The sequence below is a fragment of the Dermacentor andersoni genome, chromosome 6 (assembly GCF_023375885.2).
Source record: "Dermacentor andersoni chromosome 6, qqDerAnde1_hic_scaffold, whole genome shotgun sequence".
Lineage (NCBI taxonomy): Eukaryota > Metazoa > Arthropoda > Arachnida > Ixodida > Ixodidae > Dermacentor > Dermacentor andersoni.
Window position 1 is genome coordinate 140,482,679 of NC_092819.1, and position 9,586 is coordinate 140,492,264.

General features: G+C 39.3%; 1 long non-coding RNA gene across 1 annotated transcript; it reads right to left on the minus strand.

Annotated features, from left to right (window-relative positions):
* Positions 1-1,849: 1,849 nt before the first annotated feature.
* LOC129382655 (uncharacterized) lies at positions 1,850-4,643 on the minus strand. The gene is made up of 2 exons (XR_008610694.1): positions 3,361-4,643; positions 1,850-2,031 (listed from the first exon to the last, which is right to left on the minus strand). It is a non-coding gene; the product is annotated as an uncharacterized lncRNA (long non-coding RNA).
* Between the last annotated feature and the right edge of the window lie 4,943 nt (positions 4,644-9,586).

The following is a 9,586-nucleotide window of genomic DNA, read 5'->3' on the forward strand; positions in this document are numbered from 1 at the left end:
TGGGAGTGTGGTAGGATTCTCAGGGCTTATACCACGACATCACTGAACTTTTTCTCTTGGACCAAACAGTGGCCGTGGTCATCCGTCCTACAGGAATTGCCAGACGTTACTTCCCCGTATTTACTCACACCTTTAAACAGAACGTTTCATTGCACAGTATGACCACATTTTCCTCTCTCGCAAGAGTAACATCGCCTACATTTGCAGCAGATTACTTATGGCAGGCAGCTCTGACTCCTTTCAACACACCTGTGGAGCGTATTGGCATTGCTTCTCCAGCCACCTTGAAGCTCAGGCGCCACCAAAGTGAAAGGCGCGCATTCGGACGTTCCCTTTAACAATGGACCGCACTGTAAATATAATTCAAGTTGATTCGGTGTACACTATACGTATGTCCTATTGAAATATTGAGCAGATGGCATCACTTTCGCAATCGACATACGCACAGTTTGTTTTCAGTCAAGCCCTTAACGGAATAAAAATAATTTCAAGCAATTTCCTAGATGTCATTCAGGCCACTGATTGCCCCGTTCTGAACAGAACTCGTCTGTAGCATTTATCTTATTTGTGAATTCATAATACGTGCGTAAGTAACTGGTTTGAGCTGCCGTTCAAAGGTAGACGAAATTACTGAGTACATCCGCGAGGTCGTAAGGGAACAAATGTTCTGCTTTGTTGAGTGCAACCGACAGCTCGTTCTGTAGAAACAATGATTGGCGGTACATTTTCTTGACACCACTTGAGCCATTTAGAGTCCCTGCAGTAAGCACTCTTCTCTTCTGCTTTTGCGCAATTGCGTACGTTCGATGATTCCTGCGCAAATCACGTCTGAGCTTCCTTTAGAAGGCTGGATAAATGGGCACGTTTCTTCGAGAGCTTGTTATACGAACGAGAGGAGAAGACGTTGAATGTTAAGTTTATGTGTTATGAATTCAGGATCAACATATTTCTGGGCAGGTACTTGCGTACGGGCACAACTGTGCAAGGTGAACATTTCAGTCACCGCTGTCAGGCTCTTAAGAAGGATCACGAGCAGCCTACACCACATACACGTTACTCATTATTGTCGGGAATTATGCAAAAACCGATATGCTTTGAGCGTTATTATTGGCACACTTAAGCTGCTCGCGTTTTTTTTTTCTGAACAGTTCGGTGGAGCTGCAAACTTTGCTGAATATAGAGTTAGACATGCTTTACATTAGGTAAAGCCGCAAATTAGCCGTAAAATGCGGCTAATTTTCTTTTAGTCCATTGAGGGTACCGTACAAGCCACAGTACGCTTTGTTTTGTATTTCTGTATTTGTACCAAATCCACAATCGGCCGTTCGTCTGTTCCAGTCCCTGCTTTGGCAGCCTCGCAGGTATGATATATCCAACCGTAGGCCTCACGGATATGATACACGTGAAGAATGCAATGTTGGTAATAACTTATGGAATCGAAACATCGAGATTGCGAGGGGAGAAACTTGCTGCGCAGTGAGCGAGCAGAATAAGGCGGATCAGGGCAGTATATAATATATAAAAAATGTTAAACGCAACGGGAACCACCGAGACAATGATGTCTTGGTATGCAGGGGGACATATCTCGTTCAATAACTAAATGTGGATATTTACGTAAAGTGAAATGGAAAAGAGCCAAACACTGAAAATATCCACACATTTGATCCCTGGTCGCCCTAATTTCGCAAAGAGCAGAAAAGATGGCTTCTCTTCACACCAACTGTTTCCATGAACATGCGCAACAACCTATAGATTGCGGCTGCGTAAATTGTAGAGAACGTTTTTCCGATTCTCGTCAAACGTATCCAACCAGCCGTATTTTTAATGTGATAAAAGCATGTATTCACAATTATGATGTCAACAGGCATTTTATTGTAGGCGAGCCGGTCATCCAGACCGTGACAAAGGTGCAATGGCTGGATTCAGGACGCACGAAAATTCACTTCTTGCCAAAGCCTTGGATGCCTCCGGTTCCTCCCACGCCTCCTCCGAGGCTAGCGAGAGCTTCCTTCGGAGCCATAACGATCAAAGCTGAAATGTAGAAGAAAGCAGTTTGAGGACTAATAAAGGGGGCCTTTGTAACAATAACCGTTCACCACAATGACGTGTTATTTCTGGCAAGAGGTCAGAAGTTGAATTTATCATTATTGAGGCAGAATTTTAGAATAAATGTTCTGGTGCTCAGATGAAGAAATCGAAAAATATTTTTGCGAATTTTTACATAAGAAGACAGGCGATAACCGTGCTCGACTGTATTTCCATTTCCCAATGTCCACGGAAGCGGCATCGTTTTTCGTTCACTGACTGGTAACAACTTCTCTGAGAAGCAGCGAATAAATGTTTTGCAATTGAAAACGCCCACGGGGCATCTGTCCTGCTCACAGTGTGTCTCGCCGAAAACGGTTGCCCGAAAAGCTGTAGCTGCTCATTTCCTGTTAAAACTTCGACATCACACAGAGCGCTAGGCAAATTCAGAATATGGTTCACATGTTCTCATAGTTCCATATTTTTTCATTTAATTTGACAAATTCATGTATTAGGGCACGTGCAATTATTCTAAGAATAAGCAATAACAGCAGGATTGGAGAACAACCAATTACAACGGGATGTAATAACAACAGGGTTGAGTGTTCAAAAGCTAAAAACAGGTATGTCTGTTGTTGTATCACCAGCTCACCAAGCATACAAGGGCTCAACATTAATTTCTTCAACACACATCGTTTAGTATCATAGTCTATGGAAGAATAACGCTGAACTTGAGGACGAGTAACCATAACTGCGCCACACGAGTTTTTACAGCGTAAGTTCGATGGTAGTGGTTAATATTTAATCGATATATATATATATATATATATATATATATATATATATATAATCGGAATCTTTTCGCTAATTTTGGCGCCCGTATTGCACTTGCAAAGGTTTACTTCGAACTCTTTAAGTTCCACATTTTCTTTGCAAAGGCCTCAACAAAACATTTGATTGTTTTGGTATAAGCGATTGGAGGGTAGCTTCTTATTATTTGTATAGTCCTCAAAAGTTCGCGAACATGGTAGCGCACTTTTCCTCCGATATTTATGTGTATGACGTGAATGCGTGATATCAGAATGCAGAACGGTAAAGTACTTTTTCTTTCACTGGCTCAATGATGAGCAGCTATTGTTACTATAAAAAATGTCCCGCTTCCATGACCAACATATTATCATACAGAGATGTCACTGCTTTGCAATCGTAATACTTTATTCTGGATTTTACATTTACTTGTGTTAGATTTTAGACCTATGTTGGCTAATTGTTGCTTTTGTTTTGTCATGATGTGAAAAAGTAAGCAATAGATAGAAAGCAAATGGTTATCTTTACCAATTACGATTGCGGCGACCGACATGAGGTCCACTCCAAACTGACGGTTCATGTGTCTTTGTGCTGCAGGAAAATAAATTGAGCCACCTATGAGTTCAACAGGAAAACTGCACTGGCTCTCAGTTAATAAGCATTTTACGCTAAACGCTGACGGGGCTACCGTATTTGCAACATTGGATTGCATTAAAAGACTGCTAATATGGTTGTATTGATACTTATATCTTTTGGAGAGGGAGATCAAGCCCCTATACATGTGATCAGCAGCTTCTTAAGATTAATTAGCGGAAAATAAAGTTCCACAGCCAGGCATGCTACATGCAGTTTCATGCTCGCTTTTTGTAAAATGGAAAACCATAATCTACATTAGTATATGTATTTGCAGCCATACGACTAATTACTGCTTTATTTGCGTGTTAAGATATGTTTTCTCTTCTTCTTGAATGACTCCATTTCTTCACTGCGCTTAATTTATATTGACAACAAAAAACCGCTATTCCACCTTAGGGTGTACTCTAATAAGTGTCTCACAATGCAGATGATTGTTTCGAAATTTCACCAACTCTAAGGAATCTCGTTCCTCAATCGAGCAAGCATAGGCTTATTCCTCAGTGTCTTTTTTCTTTCAAAAATATAATAACGGCCTCATTAGCCTTCGAGTAGAATTCTTTTCAGTGGAACCATTTTGTAGATAAGATTTGAAATGGAAACTCGCAAGTCCTGACATACCTTTACATGTGGATCAAACTATCTAGAACGGTTTTCACATTGAATATGTTATACCTAACTATGAAAATTTTATATGGCGTATTCATAAACACGATATGACATTTTCTTTTCTTTTCAGATAATATATAAATAAACCAGTATACATAGGGCGTGCAGTGGCGATACAACTTATGTGCCGAAAAAGCGTGCGACAAAACATGGCTCGATATCGAGCAGCGAAAAGGCCTATTCTCACCAGTGAGACTGTATATGGCAGCGTCTGAAACGTAGCTAGGTGAAGGGATGAATTTGTGAAGGTTCAGGCCTCGCTTATATCCTGCAAAAAGTACTTGGGGTTCCTCGTTTTATGAGCTGTGGCGAATAAAACAAATTAAAACAATAAAAGCGCAATTTTTCGGAACGTCTCTGTAACGAACATTTGACCTTCATTATGGAAGAGCAATGGTTCAATAAAAATTGTACACGATATTTAGAAAAAATAAATTTCTCTAATGAAATGTTCATGCCCCCAATAGCGCAACATAAAAATGGAAAGAATGGCCAACAGAAAACTTGGATGATTGCTTCAGACATCCGGTAATTTTGGGTTTTACCCAATTAGAGAGTAGGAGCGCCATGTGGGCAAATGCTTGCCTTGTATTTTTCGTTCTTTCAAATGACATTGAGTGTAGAGCAGCTGCCATGAAGCAATGATCCCATCACAGCATCATTACTTCCTCTCTCTCAATATTATATTGCCTTTTCCAGTCTCCATGCAACCGCTATGACCAGGTTTTGGAATTATTTGCATGTCGTGGTTAGGGCAGCGACAACAGGAAGAAGGCGATTTAAAACCCTAAGAAAGGAGGCATCAGCTTGTTTTGTATTTTCGGTTGCAACTATTGCTGGTTTTGCTACTTGTGCATACTCGTCAAAAGAAGCTCATGACAGCGACCTGTTTCTCTAACCTTGTTCAAGATGTGCGACACAAAGCAGCGACAGAATGAAAGCATAGAAGATAGCCCACATTAACTACAATGACGTTTTACTCTTATAGTGAAGAGTACGAATGGAAATATGGATAACATATTACGTCGTAGTTAAGTAAAATAAAATATGTTTATTTCAATCTGCGAAAGGCATTACACTTGATAACACATCTTAAATGTTGTCACTGGAACAACATCCGTGAGATTCATATTGTAACTGTTAATAAGGAATGGTGATAGCAAAGAAGATTGTTGAATTTCAATGGCCAGAGGTTATCCCAGCTTGTTGGATTATGAAATGAATGCTTCTAAAGCAAGCAGCTTTTTTTCCTTTTTAGATTGGTTGTTCAAAGATTTCGCGACTGCAATTTTATTTGTTTATTACTCAGACGTTTTGAAACAAGTGTACTCAATTTTTCTAGCTTGACAGCAGCTTCGATTTCTGTCTTTAAAAGTTCGTGCTTGCGTTATTTCAAAGATTGTTCTTTAGGTTTGACGGATTTCGTTTGCAAAGTGATTTGGCTTGTGATATTTGTTGCCGTTTTTGCTCAATATGGAGTTAAAAACGTTGTCTGTGTTCGTAACAATATGGCTTTCTTAACGATAGCTTCATTTGAAAAATCTTTGCAAGAAACAGACAACCAAAAAACATGCCATTGTTTTTACTCAAATGACTAAGCACGATGTTGAGCCGCGTAAGTTACTGCAGTGGCAATATGACGTGAATGAGGAACACTTCTTTCAAAATTAAAGTTAAAGAAACGCAGTGGATAGTCTCCTATGAAAGAAATGATCGGAGTGTTATGATCAGACAGTATACTAAACTGGTGTGTTCCTTCAATCTACACCTAAAATAAAATTGGAAATAAAAGTAGGAGGTATTGTAATGTCAATTAACTTGTAATGTTAAATTTTACAGGCCTAACGACTACGAAGAAATCTTATATTGAATTTTCGTTTCGTTAGATTAACAGTAAACAATTGAATTTCATAATATTACCAAAATTCACAGTTTGTTTACCATAACCTTTCTCTTCGATGCAAGATGCACTAATGTAACACACTCACAGTACAACAAATATAATCGAAAACCGTACTCATTTCATTGGCAACATAATGTAAACCCCAAGAACACCGTATAGAAAAACTCTTGCCGAGATAATAAGAAACTATTATACGGAAACGTAAACAACCAGCTTCACTTAGATTTGTTGCATTTTTATTATATTTTCGGCCGTATAAATGGTGTGTGGGTGTCGTGTTATCATGGAGGTATATTTTCCTTAAGGAAGGTTTGAAAACAGCATGGTAATTAAAGAAATGAATTGGTTTCTGTCACGTGTTCACACCTGCACCTCATTAGGCAATGCATGAAAGGAGGTCTTCTTTATAATAGCAGTGATGTGTCTTTCCAATGAAGGTATTTCGCATTCGCAAGTTAACGTGAAGCGCACTGACCAGTGTTGATATCAGAACTGCGTGGCAGGGAAACGCTCTATAAGAGTGCTGTACGAGTTTTCTGATAAAAAATATCAGTCCATAGATGCGTGTGATTAAAAGAACGATGCCTACCAGACAGGCAATTCGTTATCACTAGGAAAAGGGAAGAAGCATTTCAAAATATAGCTTTCTCAATGAAGAAATTGCTGAGGGTTGTGTTACTGTTTAATAAATGTTGAACATTTCCCTTACAATCAGGTATTGTAGCTTTAATTTAGTGATCAGCTTCGACGGCATCCTAAGGTAATTGTGTATTTGAAAAAAGAGCTGCTACCTATAAAGATCATGTCAAATAACGAAGCTAGCATAGTTTGTAGTTGGCCCTCCAACACATATTAGGATATTGTTATTGGATAACAATAGTAAAGGCTGCTGCTCTGTGGATGACGGGATTCTCAAAGACAACGACGGTGTTCGCATTGTTTTTTTGCTGTATCAGACTTCTGTCTCTTTGTCCTATATGTTCGGTAAACGATGGAGCTTACTTTCTTAAAAAAGGTATCTGCATTATTCATAGCAACTGTAAAGTATAAATTTATTATCGCTCTTTAAGGCTTAAGGGTGAATGTAAGGCGATTATTCGATTGAGATAGTTGTCAGCTGAAACAGTTCTCAGTTGTCCGCATCAGTTTATAAAGTTATCACTATCATCAGCCTATATATTGTGTCAACATGCAGAACGAAGCCCTCCCTCTCTGGTCTCCTATTACGCCTGTCTTGCTCTAGCTTATTCCAATTTGCAGCTGCGATTTCGCCAATTTTATCTCCCTACCTTGTTTTATGACATCCTCGACTTCGCTTTCCTGCAGTTGGCACCGATTCTATGCTTCCAGCAGTGCGCTGGTTATCTGACCGGCGCATTACATGACCGACTCCGTTCCATTGTTTTCTCCTAATGTCAACAAGAATATCGGCTATTCCCGTTTTCTCGCAGATCCACACCACTTTCTTCCTCTCACTTAGCGTTGCGACTAACATCTTTCATTCTATCGTTCTATGCGCGGTCCTTAATTTGTTCCTGGAGCTTTGTTAACCTCCAAGTTTCTCCCCATATGTTAGCACTGGGGGAATGCAAAGATTGTACACTAATCTTTTCAGCGACAGTAGTAAGCTCCCAGTGAGGATTTGGTAATGCCTGCTGTATGCACTCCAAATCATTTTGGATATTTCGTAAAATTACTTTTCATGCTTGAAATGGGGTTCTGCCGAAAGGACAACTAAGCGGAACGAAAAGGGGACACCTGTGATCCCTGTAGCTATTGTTTGCACGATTAAAGGCATAAGGTAGGAAGGAAATTGTAGAGCGACATGAAAAACTCTCGGTACAGATTTCTGTTTCTCTACAAGTACTAAATAAAATTGTTTTTCCGAGAATGAAAGAAGCCAATCGATACACGCAAAATACCTAAAGTGGCCAGCCGCACGGCAATTCTGCGTGCAATTGCAGGCTCCTTTCAGGCTTGGAAAAGCACTTTTATATGGCATGTATTCAGCAACAGAAACCTGTATTAGGAGTTTTTCACCTCGCTGTACCATTTTCTCAATGACACTTTCTTTATAAATATGATATTTGAAAATGTAATAATATATTAAGACCATCTCATACGAAAGAATGAACAACAATTTGAGTATATCCATGCGACGGCAAACAATATTACATTGGGTGTGGCCAGCTACATGGTATTCGCATATTTTTGAACGGTGGCTAATGTTAGGTGCGACACCATAATTAGTAGATAGATAGATAGATAGATAGATAGATAGATAGATAGATAGATAGATAGATAGATAGATAGATAGATAGATAGATAGATAGATAGATAGATAGATAGATAGATAGATAGATAGATAGATAGATAGATAGATAGATAGATACTTTATTTTAACTTTTTATGACATCCGAAGTCATGTTTTAGAACATGGTCATTATTGCACTTGATTGGTTTAGTTCTGGTTACTTGACACTTCAGCCATCATTATGAGGGGATAGTTATGCAATTCTTTTCTTCCGACCACCAATCGTCTCGTCGATTTCTCCAACAACACCGCTTAGCACTGTAGCTTCGATGAGTGCCATCATGAGTACTGCTGCATTTACCAACTCATATCGAGGTTTAGTTATTGAATTTGTAGACGCGTTCACGTATGTTTGGCGTGCAATGTATGCAAGAAAGCTCTTGGTAAGCATCGACTGTGCTAGTGTTTAAATGGCACACCAACAATATTAGGCGATAATTTTTACCCCCACAGCTTCAAGCACCATGTTACCTGTCCCACTTGTTAGAAAACCCTCTATTTCAACGCGAAAATCTTTTCCGTAAGTAAGAATGCCTGAATTTTTAAACTCAATGCTAGCGCCTTCCAACTACTGGAGAAAACAATACGAGTAATAGAAATATCAGTCTTTAAAATAAATTATGGCCCACAGTTCAAGACACCATCATGAATGCAAGCAAAGAAATCCCATTGTTATGATTTTCGATGTTCTGAGCTATGAGCCAATTCCATCGCTTTACGTAAGGGCATTGTCTGTGTGTTAAGACTATGGCCCTTCGGTATATAGGACAGAGTGGACTGTGAGGGAGTCAGACGCCTGTCAACCTAAGCCATACATGGTGCATTGTTTTTGCCGGTTTAGGCATATGGCTAGAGGATTACCAATGGTGGAACAAATACGAATCAATCTGGATGCCTCATCTGAAAAATTTAACAAAGGAGTTTTATTACATTGTGGTTTTAAAAGCCTACTCGTATTCATCATTAAAATTGTGTTTTTGCATGATAAGTGCTTTATCTGCATACGTAGAAGAACGCACATATACGCAGTCAATTCTCGACTCCGCAAATTAATTGTTTAGGCACGCAATGTTGACTTCTCCTCACTCGCTGAAAATACCACCCCACAACCTTTATTTTCTCCGTCCTCTTTGTGTCACTTGCAGTTAAAAAGTTAAACAGATATTTCGGGCCAAAGCAAGCCCCTCTTTTTCATACACATGGTTTCCCAATAAAAATATCAAAGCATGAGATAA